The sequence below is a fragment of the Peromyscus leucopus genome, chromosome 18 (genome assembly GCF_004664715.2).
Source record: "Peromyscus leucopus breed LL Stock chromosome 18, UCI_PerLeu_2.1, whole genome shotgun sequence".
Taxonomy (NCBI): Eukaryota; Metazoa; Chordata; class Mammalia; order Rodentia; family Cricetidae; genus Peromyscus; species Peromyscus leucopus.
In genome coordinates, this window is record NC_051078.1 from 12,556,682 (window position 1) to 12,564,501 (window position 7,820).

Sequence of the window (7,820 nt, forward strand, 5' to 3'; positions counted from 1 at the left end):
AACTAGGCCCTCACACATACTAGACAACAGTTCTACTACTGAGCTATAACCTCGGCTCTCTTTATCCTTTTTTTGCTTTGAGGTGTAGGCTCACTAAATTGTTAAGGCTGGCTTTGAACCTGTGAACCATGTTCCTCAGGCTCCTCACTAACTGGGATTATAGGTCTGTGCTATTAGGCAGGGCTATGATTAGAGATTTCTAAATCTCTTAGCAATCAGCCACTGGCTTTGAGCCTAATGCTCTCTAGGGAAGAAATTCTAGACACGCACTGAGCATGGCCAGAAGTATTTCAAACTCGCCTTGGGAGGAGAACTTTTATGTAACCCAAGATTGCCAGGCAGTCCCGAGAGGCAGTGCTGCTTTTGAGACATTTTAATTTAAAGCCCATGCAAACCTATCTTTCAAAAATACTGTAATTGAGGCTGGGCGGTGGTGGCACATGCCTTTAATCAAAGCACTCGGGAGGCAGAGGCAAGTGGATCTCTGTGAGTTCGAGGCCAGCCAGAATTACACAGAGAAACCCTGTCTGTCTTTAAAAAAACAAAACAAAACAAAGCAAAACAAAAATGGTATAAGTGCCTAGACTGTCAGACGTTCTAAGTTTTGGGTTGTGCTATCTCTAATTCCCTCAATGAAAAATAGCGTCAGGCCAAATAGACAGGTCAGCAGTTAACAGCACTTGTTACTCTTGCAAAGGACCTGGATTCAGTTCCCAGGAGCCACATGGTGGTTCATAACCATCTGTAAACTCCAGTTCCAGGGGATTCAGTACCCTCTTCTCTGAGAACACCAAACATGCATGTGGTGCACATCCATACATGCAGACAAAATACCCATAAAATAAAATGAATAGGGCTGGAGAGATGGCTCAGTGGTTAAGAGCACTGGCTGCTCTTCCAGAGGACCCAGGTTCAATTCCTAGCTGCCCACTTGGCAGCTCACAACTGCCTGTAACTCTAGTTCCAAGGCATCTGACACCCTCATACCAATGTACATAAAATAAAATAAAATTATTTTAAAAAGAATATAAGATGAATAAATCTAAACACAAACCAAAAGTGGCAGAAAAGCAACACTAACCTTGAGTGATGCAGGAGAGAAAATATGTTTAAAAAATTAACTCAATGAATCATGGATTCATCCAAGAAATAGTTTGGGAATTGAGCAGGTTGAAAAAAGTCAGGCATGGCCAGAACCCCATTCAAAGACATGACCCAAACCGTCCCAGAGAGAACATCCTACTGTCCAGGGGACACTGGGCCGTAGCCTGTGCTGCTCTTGTGAGATCTTGGCTTTTCCATTCTTAGCACCTGATCTGGGTCTAGGTAACTTGCCCTTCCTTGTCTAGCTGCCCTGGAACTGGGAAAGCAAGTATGTGGACTTTTGTATTAGCGGTGGGAGGAGACAGTGCTACCTCCCACCAATGCATGGAAAGAGAATGCTTTAAACACAGAGAAGAGGGTTAGAGGTTGAGCAGTCTAGATAATGAACGTCCACGCCAAAGTACATTTGCTTTTGCTACCCTTGTTCACACAGCTCCTAGAAACACAATATTTGGGCCAGAATTCTGAGCTGCCCGGGAACTCCTAGGGTCAAGTAATCCTCTGCCTTCATGCTGTGTTACCTTTTTTTTTTTTTTTTTTTTTTTTGGTTTTTTCAAGACAGGGTTTCTCTGCGTAGCTTTGCGCCTTTCCTGGAGCTCACTTGGTAGCCCAGGCTGGCCTCGAACTCACAGAGATCCGTCTGCCTCTGCTTCCCGAGTGCTGGGATTAAAGACGTGTGCTCCACCACCGCCCGGCGTGTTACCTTTTTCTAGGGAGATGAGTGACCAGATGGGGTACCAGTGACAGACCAAAGCACAATTCCACCGATTAGGACTTAGGCCTGCACCTTTAGGCCAGACCCCATAACCTGAATTAGGCCACACTTCCCTGCGGCTCCCCCTGGGACGGAGGGTGAGGAAGCTGTCTGGGCTGTGTCCTAAGAGCAGACCCTGATTGATGGTCCTAACCAGCACCAGGCTTCCTCAGGCTCTTTGTCATATCCGCAGAGTTGAGCTAAATCATGGGATGTGAAACCTCCTGCCATCCCTAAAAGGTTATGAAAAATCAGATCTTTCCCCTGTCCTGGGGATCGGGCTGAGACTCCTGGGTGGGGGTGGGGGCTGCTGGAGAGGTTCTTGCTTTCTCTTTCTCCCTCCCCCCCCCCCCACTCTGAATGAACATCCTCTCCAAGCTTTAAAGGGAAACCTCTCAGTCTCTTTTTCTTTTTCAGGTTCTATCATATTTAGATCTCCAAATATTGTATTGTCTCTGTCTAACGTGTTCCACTCCTAGAGGCCCAATCATGACCTTGAGGTCCTTCTAATAAACCTCATTGAAGAGAAATGGACCAGCTTCCTGTCAGAACCAGCAGACTGCCGCTTTTGCCTCTTTATATTTATTTATTGATTGATTGATTGATTGATTTTTTGGTTTTTTGAGACAGGGTTTCTCTGTGTAGTTTTGCGCCTTTCCTGAGACTCACTTGGTAGCCCAGGCTGGCCTCGAACTCACAGAGATCCGCCTGCCTCTGCCTCCTGAGTGCTGGGATTAAAGGTGTGCGCCACCACCGCCCAGCACCTCTTTATATTTAAAACCACAACATCCAACTTGGCCACACTATGAGTTTATTGGGTTCGCTTACAGAACACGGGTGAGGGGTTATTATAGGAGAATGAGTGCCCCCCCAAACAGCTGCATTCTGCACAGCCTCACCTCATCATGGATAATGACCTGATAAAATTGCATCATGGAGTCCTCTTTTTTTTTTTTTTTTTTTTTTTTGCTTTTTCGAGACAGGGTTTCTCTGTGTAGCTTTGCGCCTTTTCCTGGAACTCACTTGGTAGTCCAGGCTGGCCTTGAACTCACAGAGATCCGCCTGGCTCTGCCTCCCGAGTGCTGGGATTAAAGGCGTGCGCCACCACCGCCCGGCTAGTCCTCTTAGTTAACCTACCTCTTCATATATGCTGTATATGATTCTTATATCTATTATATTCTATATCTATTATCTAATATATATATATGTACATATGTATATATATTCTAGTCTCTCACCAAATCACTTGCAAGTTGAGGAGGGGAAAGGGGGTAATGATTGGAACCCAAGGTGAGGACCTTTTTTTTTTTTTTTAATATTTTGTTTATTTATTATGCATATAGTGTTCTGCCTGCATCCCTGCAGGCCAGAAGAGGGCACCAGATCTCATTACAGATGGTTGTGAACCATCATGTGGTTGCTGGGAATTGAACTCAGGACCTCTCGAAGAACAACCAGTGCTTTTAACCTCTGAGCCATCTCTCCAGCCCCCAAGGTGAGGATCTTAAGACCCTTCTGTCCGTCTGTCCTTCTACTAAGGAGTGCTGATAGGTCCACTGGCATCCTTATAGACCTCACTGCTTCTGTACTGTTCTGTTTAAATAGTTACCATGGCTACAAGGCCACAGTGACCTCTAGTCCAAGATGGTGATTGGATGAGCATGTTATTTCTGGAGGAAAAATGCCATATGGCAACACTTAGCCTCCCTAGCAACTGGGACTACAGGTGTACGCACCAAGCCCAGTAGAAAAATCACATTTTTCTGTATTCAACCACCTTCTTCTCCAGGGCCTGCTTGGCCTGGGGGAAACTCCAGCAGCTTCTCCATCTTCAGGAGTGAGGATGCTGCCCACCTTCAGCAGGCTTCTGCTCCTTCAGCTTCTTTCTCTTGAGATCTGCTCTCAAGGCTTGGATTTTATGGGGCATACAGGAGATTATCAATGTTGTTCCTCTAAAAGATGACTTCTGTTATCCCTGTTCCTCTCTGTGGTGATTTGAATGAGAATGGCCCCCACAGGCTCACATATTTAGTGTTTGGTCTCCAGTTATCGGGTAGATCTCAACCTTCCTAAAGCTGCGACCCTTTGATATAGTTCCTCATGTTGTGATGACCCCCAACCATAAAATTATTTTCGTTACGACTTCATAACTCTAATTTTGCTACTGTTAGGAATCGTAATGCAAACGTTTGTGTTTTCAGGTGGTCTTAGACCCCTGTGAAAGAGCTGTTTGTCCCCCCAAAGGGGTTGTGACCCATGGATTGAACTGTTTGGAAAGGATTAGGAGGTGAGCTTGTTGGAGAAAGTGTGTCACTGGGGGTGGGTTTTGAGATTTCAAAAGCCCATGCCAGACCCAGACTCTCTCTCTGCCTCCAAATTATAGACAAGGATGTAAACTCCCAGCTACTGCTCCGGTGCCATGCCTGCCTGCCTGCCGCCACGCTCCCCACAAAACTGCTCATGCTTTCATCCTCTGAGAGCATCAGCAAGCCCCAGTGAGGTGCTTTCTTTTATAAATTGCCTTGGGCATAGTGTCTCTTGACAGCAATAAAAGGTAACTAAGACACCTCCTTAAGTTACTATGGTAAATGCTATCAAATGAATTTGTATTGCTCCCACAATCCAGAATCTCAGGCCAAAAATTGGGCCTTAGGGCCCTGAATGTAGGTCAGTGCTAACACACACACACACACACACACATACACACCACGCACACACTGTAAAGACACTCAAATTATCTTTACCTCTCAGTAGGGATGTGACACTAAGGATGAAGTTACTATCCAGGTGTGTCACTCCCAGAGGTAGGTGGAGCTTTCTGAGTTCGAGCCCAGTTTGGTTTACATAGTGAAATCCTTTCTCAAATAAGCCAAAACCTCCAAACCAAAAGAACAACATTTTAAAAATAAGCATCAACTTGTCCCCAGAAAAGTCTCAAGCTAAGTGGCAAAGGCTACCCTGGGTGGTAGGCAAACGGCAGCCGTGGGCCTGCTTCTCTCCATCTCCCTTTGTGGGACTGGGGACTGAACCCAGGTGAAATGAAATGTTTACCTGGGTTTGGGGTGCAAGTAGGGGGGACACTGGCAGATTTCCTTTTGGGTAAGAGATTTATTAATGCACTGGGCAGGCAGATAGAATGGCTAGGGATGGAGGTGATTTCTGATGAGAGTTTGGACCCACAAGACACAGTAGAGGGGTCCCTTTTTGTAAACCTCAGAGGAAGGGAAAGGTTTCACGTGGTCAGGCTGTCTGATTCTCCTGTGGGTGGCAGGAGAACGGGAAGGAGGGTCTTGCCAGGGAGGAATGTGTGACTTCAAGGGTAAGGGGGGAAAGTGAGGAAAAGGAGCTGGCACACCCGGCTGAAGTGTTCCTATTATACAGATTAGGGGGATGTGTTACCACCCGTAGTCCTCGGGTGTCCTGGAGTCCGGTAGTGGAGCCTGTAAACTTGGTTGGGGAAGTGAGAATGGCCTCTGACCTCTTCTATAAACCGCTGCACCCTAGAAGTCTGTTAAATAGGGGATTAGATCCACAGGCAGGGAGTTTAGCATTTCCTCCTCCACAGCAGCCGGAAGAAAGAGGCTGCGGCAGGTGGGCGTGGCCTGCGCCGCAGTCTGGTCTGGAGTCTACCACCAGGGCCCTGCTCAGACCAGGCACGCTCTGTCTCCAGTTCTGTAGCAATTGCTTTAGAGAGAACAGATCTGGTTTGATTTCTCATTCGTCAGGGTCCTTCACCTAGGCAGTATTGATCCTGTGACTCTCTGGCTGGCCCCATGTGGGTTGGCTTCCTAACTGTGCCTCTTAGTTCTTCTTTTGCTGTTTGAAGCGCTGCCTCCAACTCCAGCTTCACTCCCAGGTTCTCTACTCCTGAGTGTTCTGGGATGTTTTCCCCCTCCACACTTAACAACTCAACTTCTTGGTCCTTCTAGTCTTACCGATGTCAAGAGTGTCATCATTTTCTTTGGCTGGAAAGAGAGTTTGGCTGGGATCCATTACAGTGAGGGCTATGCGTCTTTGATCACTACTCAGCCTACGGTACTGGTACTTGGTACTTTGGTGTGTGGCAGTTCTGGGGAGTTAAATGTTTTTCCTCTTTGAAGATTCAGCAAATGGTGGGCAGACCGGAATCTGAAGTGGCAAACAAATGTCTTGTGTGTGTAAGCATGGGAACCTCACAGAATATAAGACTCAAAGGGCCCAGGAACTTGTGGAATATCCTGAACTCCAGAGAGTTGGGGCTTCTAGAAGCAGGTGGCCAACGGGGGAGGGGGGAGGGAGAGAAGCACAGTTAAAAGGTTGTTTATGCTGTGCAGACTCTGGAATGTTAGCACTGCCCACCAAAGAGTGGTGACAGCCTGTGGCAATCTAAATGACCTCATGTGGATTGTCTTTAGGCAGACATGTCTCAGCAAATGCCCCTGCCTGTTGCCTGCCATACACTAACGGAGATAGATGGACATTTGTTACAAGGGGGATGGTTTTCAGAGGGATACTTGTGTCTGCCCTTCCTGTAAGAAGCCATCTCAAAATAGGACATGAAGCCTATTTTGGGGAGGCACGTATTGGTACACACCATAAGCATCGAATACTAAATCCTTGAAAGACTGAAGATTAACCCCAGGGATGTGAACATGCTGAAGGAGCGCTCTCACCATAACTGGTTATTACCAGCAGGCATTGGACGGGGATTAACCGCCCCCCTCCCAGTCTTTTGTTTTGGGATGTAATTTTGATTACATAGCCCAGGCCAGTCTTTGTTCTTTATTCAGCCTGAGCTGACTCTGAACTTTAGATCCTCTTACCTCAGTCTCTTGAATGCTGGGATTACAAGTGTGTACTACTGTGTGTGTATGTGTGTGTATATATATATATATATATATATATATATATATATATATATATATATTATATATATAAATTTATGCTTATATATTTATTTTATATTACTTGAGGTATCTTTCTTATTCTCTCTTCCTCCCTCCCATCCATCATTTATTAAATAATCTGGGATGACCTCATAAAACTCCTGTCTCAGACTCCTGAGTGCTGACATTACAGGCATGTGCCACCACACCCAGCTTGAGGTTTTCTTTCTTTTCTTTTCTTTTTTTTTTTTTGAGACAGGGTTTCTCTGTGTAGTCCTGGCTGTCCTGGAACTCTATATAAACTAGGCCGGCCTTGAATTTAAGAAATCCACCTGCCTCTGCCTCCCAAGTGCTGGGTTTAAAGACGTGCGCCACCACCGCCCGGCTACACCCTACATTCTTAAATGTATCTTAAAAGCAGATCCAGCCAGCCGGGTTGCTCCCTGTCTGGGATTACAAACACCTAATTTCAGCCTCCAGGCCCAATCCCTTCTACAACTTGAGCCCCCACGATAATCACCAACCAGGAAGTTGTAAACGCTGGAGTGTACGTCTATGGCTTTTTTTTTTTTTCATTTAAATTTTAATTATGTATATGTGTCTGTGCACGGAGTGCAGTTGCCCGTGGAGACCAGAAGGTTGACGGGAGCTACAGTTACGGGTTGGTGCGGCGTGGGTGAGGAGAACCGGAAAAGGAGCAGGATGCACTCTTTTCACCACTGAGCCGACTAACTCCCCAGCCCGATTTTTATTTTCAAGACTGAAAATAAACTCACTGGAGTCTACAACTCCAGCTGCTGGCGGGGGCGGGTTTAAAATATCACACAGCTGTTATTCTTGCTTCCGTTTTGGTAGCAGCAGCAGCAGCAGCTGGATACGAATCTGCCACGTTACCATTGCGGTCAGAGGTATGTAAACACATCAACAATAACAACAACCACAACCGGAAAACAACTCATTAAAAAGACTGCGCGCCACATCGGCGCGCGGAGACCGGGACCCCGACCCCCCCCCCTTCTCCTGCGCGTGCGCGCACTGCGCGGCCGCCGAGGCCCGCCCAGACCCGCCTCCTATTGGTCCAGGAGGCGTGCGCGTGC